The sequence below is a fragment of the Gavialis gangeticus genome, unplaced genomic scaffold (genome assembly GCF_001723915.1).
Source record: "Gavialis gangeticus isolate Ggan-Ray unplaced genomic scaffold, GavGan_comp1, whole genome shotgun sequence".
NCBI classification, from domain to species: Eukaryota; Metazoa; Chordata; order Crocodylia; family Gavialidae; genus Gavialis; species Gavialis gangeticus.
The window spans coordinates 16520285-16529794 of NW_017729000.1; positions in this window are offsets into that span (position 1 = coordinate 16520285).

Below are 9510 nucleotides of genomic sequence, written 5' to 3' on the forward strand. Positions count from 1 at the left end.
ACTCTTCTAATTAGCATCCTTCTTTTCTGTGAATTGTGCAGGAGCTCTCTGTTTTGTTCAACATGTCCTAGAATGCATTCTTTTCCAACACTACTTTTACACTGGGTCTCATGTGATACCTAACTATAAAATCCACTGATTACTATTATTATTATTTTTGGCGAGGCGAAGGCTGATCTCTTGTCTAGTATAAAGTAATACGTTTGCTGTGTAATGTATAACCAGGCAGAATCGTGGTTGCCTGGTGGTGTCTTTCTCTGAGAGAGGATTAGCTAGACTTATGCTGTGTTGTATCCATTGGGGTTTGATACCTCATGGAAAAGGTTTTGTTTGCTTAATATCTTATCCGTATCTGTTTGTTTGAGCCTATACTGCAATGCCAATGGACATTTACTCTGAAACATGCCACTGCTTTCGGCCATTCTGCCCAGAAGGCCCTGATCTTGTCCAATGTTGCATGTTTCGCTGGATGCATGGCTATCGCTACTATCTGCTTAATTAAAGGAAATTTGGGATCAGGAGTCTCCTGAATGGTCTTCAAGAAGGTATTGACATCAGTCACTTGGAATGACTTCTGGGAAAGTAGCAAGAAGTAAGGTTTGTTTGCAGTATCTTTGATTGGACCAACCATATAGTTGGGAGAAATGTTAGACAAGCTTTCAGGCACACTTCACAATCACCCAGTTGCCCAATTACCCAGGCTTGACACTTTAAATAGAGGATTTCAACCCGTTATGGTGCATTAATTTCACACAGCCATTTTCTGACCTTTTAGTAATGCTTACTGTAGTGGAAAGGGTCACTTCTGCAGCACCTCCTGTCTCATTGTTAGAAACCACCTTCTCCCTGGGTGTTATGAAGAGTGATTGCTAATAAGTGACTATTTACTGCAGAAGTAAAGAGGGCAGAGGAGGGTAAATTTCATTTAAACTTTTTAAGGAGAAATTAGATTTCTCAACATACAGAGCTTCTGACTCCACTCTGCTTAGACATATACATTCAAGCAATGCTGCCTTCCCCCTACCAATTTGTCTTCAAGCTTAAAAAATAAAAAGCACCCCTAAAAACCATAGCTGTGAAACATGCTGTCCTTTGCAGACTTAGAAGCCTAGTCCTCTATGCTGAGAGCATGTCTCAGGGCTACTCAGGCCATCAGCTTCCCCACGTAGTACTCTTCAGTAGCCATTATGAGTGGTCTTGGTTGATTCCTTCAACCCCATGCAGTCATTGCTAAGAATGCCAGTAAGGATCGAATGAGACGGCTGTCTACAGATCCCAGGATTTCATCCTCCCGTTGTACTCGGCCTTGGGGAGGCTGCAGCTGGAGTACTGCATCCAATTCTGGGCTCCACAATTTAAAAAGGATGTGGAGAAGCTTGAAAGAGTCCAGAGGAGAGCCACGCGTGTGATCAGAGGGCAGGAGAACAGGCCTTGTGATGAGAGGCTGAGACCCATGGGACTCTTCAGCCTCGAAAAGCGCAGGCTCAGGGTGGACCCGGTGGCTGCCTATTCGGGCTGTGAGATTTCACTGGCAGTTTCGTTTCTACTCGTTTTGAGCTTGAAACAGAGAGCTTCGAAATGGCCTTGAAACGAAATGAGGCAAGTCGAAACATTTCGAAAATTTCAAAGCTCAAGCTGGGCTTGCCTGCAGGGAAACAGAAACTAAAGTAAGGGGTGCGGGAGGACTGCTCTCATTATTGACTGTGTAGCTGGCCAATGACTGTCACTCTTCCCTGAGGTCTTTTCCAATCCCAGAGCTCTGGGGGAGGGATGGAAAAACTGCATAAAAGGCAGCATTGTTTGAACTGCCCTGCTTTCTCCCTTGGTGTCAGGTGAGTGAGGGCGCACCTTGACACACACACAGTGTCACCCACCTGTGTCACGAGTTTTGCCTGGCAGTGGCTAGAGATGCAGGGCCCCAGAGCCCAGAAGCCCTGTGCACATCTCCTTGACAGCTGGCAGGCTTTGTGGCCTCAGCAGGGGCTACCATCCCTGCAGCTTTCACCCTGCTGTGCCTTAACACACACAGTCTCACCCATGTCACAAGTTTTTCTTGTCTGCAGCTTGAGGTGCAGTTTCCCCCAAACCCCTGCACCAATCTCCTTGAAACTTGGCAGCATTGTGGCCTCAGCAGGGGCTAGCATGCCTGCAGTTTTGACCCTGCTGTGCCTTAACACACACACACGTCACACGAGTTTTTTGCTTTCAAGACTTTGAGGTGCAGTTTCCCTGAAACCCCAGCACCTATCTCCTTGATGCTTGGCAGGCTTCATGCCCTCGGAAGGGGCTACCTTTCCTGCAAGTTTCATCTAAATCAGGCCAGAAATGACTTATAGGCTGTTTTGAGCTTTCCCATTATAGCCTATGGTTGAAACAGCGAAACTGCTTTGACGAAGCGAAACAGAACAGTGGTTTTGAGTCGAAACTAAATTAAAAGTGAAACACTTTTCTGTTGAAGCAGAATGGTGCTGTTTTGCACAGCCCTGCTGCCTATAAATATATAAGGGGTATACATCAGGATCTGGGGGAACGTCTGTTCATCAGAGCGCCCCAAGGGATGACAAGGTGAAATGGTCACAAACTCCTCCAAGACCGTTTCAGGCTGGACAAAAGGAAGAACTTCTTTACTTTCTAAGCCCCCAAGACTTGGAACAGACTGGACTCCTTTAAGACTCATTTGGATGTTTATCTTGCTGCGATCCTTTGACCCCAGCTGACTTCCTGCCCCTGGGGCAGGGGGCTGGACTTGATGATCTTCCGAGGTCCCTTCCAGCCCTAACGTCTATGAAATCTATAAAGTGGGACAGACTCCTCTCTCTTCCTCCTCCCCCATCCAAATTTAATTTTGCGTAGATCTCTTATGGCTGCCAGTTATAATAGTTTCTGGGGTGTACCAGCTAGGGCTTGATTTGAGCTGCTGATAGAGAAGTGGAAGGCGTACAGGCTCTGATCCTATCAATGCAGCCAATGGGAGCTTTACTGTTTTGTTCAGTAAGACCAACAGCAGGGTCCAATACATGGCAGGCTTATCTTTTTAAAAGTTAAAAGAGCATCGCTTGTAGTATTTTAGGTCTCTGGCTCTCGTTGGTAGTCCAATACACTCTTATTAATGCATTGCAGATAGTTACATCCACTTTGCTTTTGTTAGGATTATGATGGACGTCACAAGTCTCAGTCTCTCAAATGACCATAGTCCTCCCTGAGTGCCTTCTTCCTGGCTGGATTCCCATGTGGATTATTGCATTAGCAGCACCGGAGCCCTCCTTTTCCACTGTTCTCACCCTGGCTGCTCTGTCCCTTAACACAATCAGGGCAAGGTATTGCCAACCCTCAGCAGGGAGTGAATCTTCTAGCTTTGTTACCAGGCTTCAAATGGCTACACAGATGTTTCCGGACAATTCTGCCTCTTGTACCCTCAAGTTTTCTGAGTAGAATTTATTTCACATGGAGGCTTTCAAGATATCAGGGACTTGGTCAGATTTGTAATCTGTCATTGTGTCCCCCCCTCTCCCCCCCCCCCCAAAGTGTTTTGTTTTCATTGTTAAATAGGATAGTGAGCTCATATACATATAGGTGGCTTTCAAAAGCAAGCCATTATCTATGGATGGCTAGGAAGCTCCAGCAGGACATGTTGATGAATTTCTAGTAATTTGGTAAAAAGTATAATTTTATGAGACGGGAGGACTAGATAGAAGTAGATGAAATAGTTCTCTCTAATCCTATTATCCTTTTTTGGACAGGGGGAAGTAAGAGTTTGCAGCTTCTGGCTGTTTCGTTTGTCATTTAGAGAGGGGAAAAGACCCACAGTACTGGCACATCAGCTGTCTTCCTGCAAGGGAAGATTAAAGTCTCCTGATAAAGGACTTTAAGTTCTGAATCCCCCTATGCTATTGTGAGTCTCTAAGGGGACTGTGACTACTAAGCACCACTCTTATAAGTAGAAAGAAGATTTTTCACATATTACTCTGATGCCACACTTGGTTTTAGCCACAGGCTAAGTACAGACCTGTAGTTCAGGACAACGTACCTCTATTCTTGAGAGAGATTACTTTACAATGAATGCAGCTGGATATGGACTCTTCATCTGCATCATTTTTAAACAAATTGAAATGACTGACACTCCTGATTAAAACATCACGATTCGCAGAACATTCTCTACCAGCAAGAGGTGGGAGGAGAGGACCTATCCAACCTCACTGGCTGGGACTGAACATTTGCATTGTCTTGAGTTCATTTGTCATATTGAAGGGTATAAGCAGCAATACTGTTTTTTGGGGTTTTTTTTGCTTTGTTCTGTATCTTTGGTTTTTTCCTCTCCCCCTCCCTCCCCTTTCGCTGTCTGAACTGCAGGCTGCCGTAAGCAGGATGTCGTGTGTGACAGTGAACCTGCTGTACAAATAGTTCTGGTTTTTCCCATCTTAAACCCCCCCTCCCCCAAACAAACAAACAAACAAAAATACAGCTAGGAATTCTTAGCGCGTTGTCATGCAGCACACTCTGTTCCCTGGCTTGTAAATTCAAACTGTATAATAATATTTATATACAAATGCTGACTGTGATTTTTCCATCCCGGAAAAAGGAGATGTCATTTAAAAGCTCTTGGGTGTGATGTAAAGCAGAGATTTTTTGACTTGCAGAGGGGGCGTGTGCACGGGAATTGTTTGAAAAGGGATTGCTTCCTTAACAAATGACATTCTTGCAATGCGTGCACATCCTACTGAAGAAAAGGTCATTTTGCTTTTGCAAAGATTGTTCTGAGCAAAGGGGGGGGATTTTTTTTGGTTTCTGTCTCCAATCCTGCCTTTGAAAGTTATTTATAATACAATGGCGATGAGCTGTCAAGCTATGACAGACTTCTAAGCCTTGTTCACACTGGGACCAGTAACATGATAGCTACAGCCGTGATGGAACACGTATGGTTTCCTTGATCCCTGTGAAGAGGGATTTTTTTCCCCAGGAACCATGCTGTTGGACAAACTTTCTCCCCAAAACTGTGCTACTCACTAGCACTTCAGTTCTGCAAATGCACATGGTGACTTACCTGTGTGAGGAATTAAATTGATTTAGCAGGGTCAGAGCCTTACTTCCTCTGGGCTACTCTGTCGTTGGGTTTTAAACCATAAGTTGCGGCAAAAGCAATGTGTATCAGCTTCTGCCACATGAACTGTCCTGTAATCCTAGTGAGAGCCTGTTTTTGATCCCACTGTATACAGTGCCTTTCGTTCTCATGGTGAAAACTGTGCCTCTAGGACTTCTTTTATGGAACATATATCTGAGAAACAATTTCACGAGACTATAGATATCTGAGCTGTATAATTTAGCTCCTGGCCCAAACATGCCCAATGTTTATAGAGGTCTGGGTCAGGATTTTGTTTTGTTTCAGTATAAAGATGGCTTGGATCTCAGCGCTCTTGAAGTTCTTGTGGCTGTAATCCTTCATAAGCTCTCCAAGGACAAGATTTCCTTTATTTATGTACAGCACCTAGCACACATGAGTCTCTTGAGTCTTGATTTAGGTCTGCAGTAATGATTATTATTATTAATTCCAAAAATTCTGGGTTAAGATGGTTACTACACTGAGTAGCCAACTTGCATTTTTCAGTAAATGCTAAAAAAAACCCCAAGAGACAGCTGTAGTTATACAAATTACTGACTGTTCTGGTTGACCCCAAAACAGATATTTAGAATCAAAGAGGAAGAAGAACTACTGAAAGAAATTTAAGTGTGTGGTGCAGAAGTCTATTGTAATGGGGTGAAATATATTGTATTATGGAAAATATGGCAACACTAGTTTTCTGTAAATTGTTTTTCAATGCCTCTTTAAGAACATTGGGATTATGTTTGTTTTTTCCTCTTGCTCTCCTCCCACCTCATCCCCGTGCCCTCCAGACCCAATGTGCTTTATCAAGTTATTTTAAAATACCGTCCAATAACAAGGTTATTGTGGGCATTCTGAAGTGGTGCACACTAATCCTAATGCTAATGCTATACTGTTAAAACAATTCTAATTAAACTAAATTCTAATAAACTTAATTCTAATGCTATACTGTTAAAATAAGAGTAAATTATATACACATGGTAATACTGATTTTGTTAGAAACAGTGTAGGGTTACATAGAAACCACAAGTGATTTAAGATGAGTAGTTTTTTAGGTGTTGATCACCTTGAGACTACTTGGAAACTCTCCCAGTATTTTTTTTGAATTCTGAGGGCTAGTACTATTTATTTAGCTACCATGTGGTAGCTAGGTGTTCTCATCAAACTTTGACCCTCCTTAGGATGCTTTATAGAGTTGCTGTATTGAGAGGAATTAAACTAGGGCTTGAGTTCCAAGATCCAAAGGCTTTTGACCTGGCTTTCCAAGAAAAGCTATATAAAAAGAGGGAAGTCCTTGGATATGTTATATAATGCTTCAGCCAATCCATTTAACATATTAATATATTTTTGTATTGCCTTTTATCATGAGCAAGCAGGGTTCTTCTTTCTTCTGGTTTAGTTTAAAATATTTACAAGGAATAGGGTGTGTCTACATGTTCAATTAATGTGCATTAGATCTAGTACCTCTATACAGTCTAAATACTGTGCCCTGAAATTTGGCCTCTTTTATCTAGGATTCTGTTTTAAACCCAGCACTTATATGAACTGGTTCTCTACCTGCCTGTACCATACACGAAGGTTTGTGATTGTTGTCAGTTGATAAAGAAGTGGCAGAAGGTGCACCTTTAGGTGCGCATGAGCCTTTTCCCCACAGTGATTTATCTGACCTCTGTTCCATTGCCTTGTCAATAAAAAATGACGGTGTCCCTTCACTTCCCACATCCCCATCACCAAAGTATGTAGGCACGTGTTTGGATGGGTCAAGTGAGGCATGACTTGTTTCATGACCACCCAGGAAGTTTGTAACAGTCGGGACTAGACTGACTGACTCTTCTCACTCTTTCATGTTCCTTAACCACTAAATATCACTGTTTCTCAAAATGAAGAGTCCTAGGAGTCAGGATCAAATGTTGTTGTACTCGGGCAACTATCAACACTGCAAAATGTGCTTATGAGGGCTGATAAAGACTTATCTGGGGGCTGTTTTCCTCTAGGTAGATGTTGCTTTTGTTCCCTTTGTTTCCACAAACCTCAAAATAACCTGTCCCCAGTTTGTTTGGAAAGAGCACAGTTGGTAGGAACTAGTGACTTCTGGGCTGTTCTGTTTCCAGGCATCCATCACCGAATACAATAGGAATGAACAATGAAGTCAGAGTTGCCCTCTAGGATAAATGGTTGTGCTGTCTTGTTTTCCCAAGATCACCGTTTGCTTCCTTCATCACCTAGAAAAAGATTTACAAATTGTAATTTGATCACAGCTGTTTCCAGCAGTCAGCACCTGGCAAAGTAAGGCCTCCAGGACAGTAGGTGTGAATTGGTTAATTCCAACCCTTCCTGCTATTAACTGCTACTTGGAGGCATCACCCCCTTCTGTTAACACCTGGCCTCCGTGAATGAAGATGTCACAAAATGCTTGGGAAAATTACATCAATTAAAAAAACCCCACCCTGTTTTCTTCATTCTTCTATATAGAACATCATCCTTTACATCCAAAATAGATTTCGGTGTCTATTTTAGATGTAATGCAATACAGTGTTGTTGCTAGCAGTCCCTTGTCTTGTAACCACTTCAATCATGTTACTACTCCTTTTTCCAGAACCTGATGTATCTATACGTATATATAACTAAATGAATGTTCATCGTGAATTAATAACTGTGCATGTGGTCAGCTTGACCATAGCAGCAGGCTGGCTGGGCTTTTACAGCTGGCTAAATAGTGCAAAAACTGTTATCCATTTTTTGTTTGGCTGGAACAAGAACTAGTCTATACATATAAGCCAACACAGCAGCAATGACGGGACTTGACCAGATATTGGCAATGTGAACAACGTTATCTCTTTCAAAAGGTTGCAAAACTAGCTTATATATAGGGATGTCTGATCCTATACAGTGACTATACCCCATTATATGCCTCTGTTTTAAGGGTCCATTTTTTTACCTTCTGCATGGAGTACGGGGAAGGGGAAGAGCTCAGAGCTACAATTCTACCACCCACCTAGTATGGGACTAGGATGCCTTGCTGCAAAGTGGTGCGGTTGAATTAAGAGAGAAAATGCAGTCAGGTGATGAGCTGAGTTAGTGAAGCAGATGCCTTGAGCCTGGCACCCCAGGATCAGAGTTGAGAACAGCTTCATTACCAGAAAGGCTTTCTAGGGTCAAGCAAAGCATCTCGCTCATCCCTTGAGCAAGGAGTGTTCAGCTTACTCCAACTGGCTTCATTGTTCCCACCTCTGCTAAATGCTGCTTTCCTCGGGAAAGGGACCCTAAAAAAAGAATAACACTGTTGACTGTTTTGAACAATTTTTTTACCACGGGGATGACTGGGTTTTTGGCCTAAGCCCCAGTCGCATATAAACAGAATACTTGCCTTTGAAAACCAGACTGACACAGCTTTTGACATACTGCTGGGTGGGAGATCAGTAGCCAGCGCTTCCTCCCCTAGCTCATTCAAAAGCAGGTTTAAATCGGATTAGGATTTTTGACAAACACTTCATGGTTTTTTCTCCACAGGGAGGATCAAAGCACAAGGAGGACTCTTCAGCTGTTTGCTTTGCCAGGGCTGCATTAAAAAAAAACAAAAAGAGGCTCAAAAAACTCAATCTTACAACCACAGACTAAAGTCATGTGCATGTCTCAATTTTTTGTTGACATTAAAAAAAAAAAGAGTCCTTTATGCTGTTTTGTTCACAGTAGTTCTTTTTACCTGAGAGAGTGAATTTCTGTGATCTTATAAAACATTTTTAATAAACTAATTTTGCATGTTTGCTTCTGCTCAAAACAAGCAGCTGTTTTGATACTTTCTGCCAACCAGGAGCTAGGTCACGGTATAGAAGCAAATAGCAGCACCAACAATAACGACAGCAATGTTTTATGAATGAATAGGACTGGAAGCGTGTGCACGTGGTTAAAGAAACATTATGACCAGTCTGGAAGTCTGCATTTCTATTTCTGATTTTGCCACAAGATTTCTGTGTGGCTTTGAGGAAGTTACCAATGACCAGTGCACTTTTTAAAATTTCAGTAGAGTCAAAGAAGTGAGGTCAAGGTGATTCATACTGGTCTATCTACCTCCAAATAATTATAGTATTGTGAGCCCTAGCTGTACTCCATCAGTGCGGAGCAGAAGCCATCTATAATAGCAGGACTCAAGTAATAGTGCAGCTTCCATCACGTTCTCCCTTAAACTTTTCTTTCCAATTCATCTAAAATTGCTCCAGCTAGGGTGCATATACATCTCCTTCTAGGTAGATGTGGATTTGTTTTGGAATCCCTGTCTGAATGTGTTTTGTTAAGCTGAATATCAGTTTCTTTCTAAGACTTTACTGAAAACAGATAATAGTATATTACTGTGATGGCAGCAGAATGTCCTATAATTAATGGCATGCTTTCTCTCACTCTCTTTTTTTTTTTTT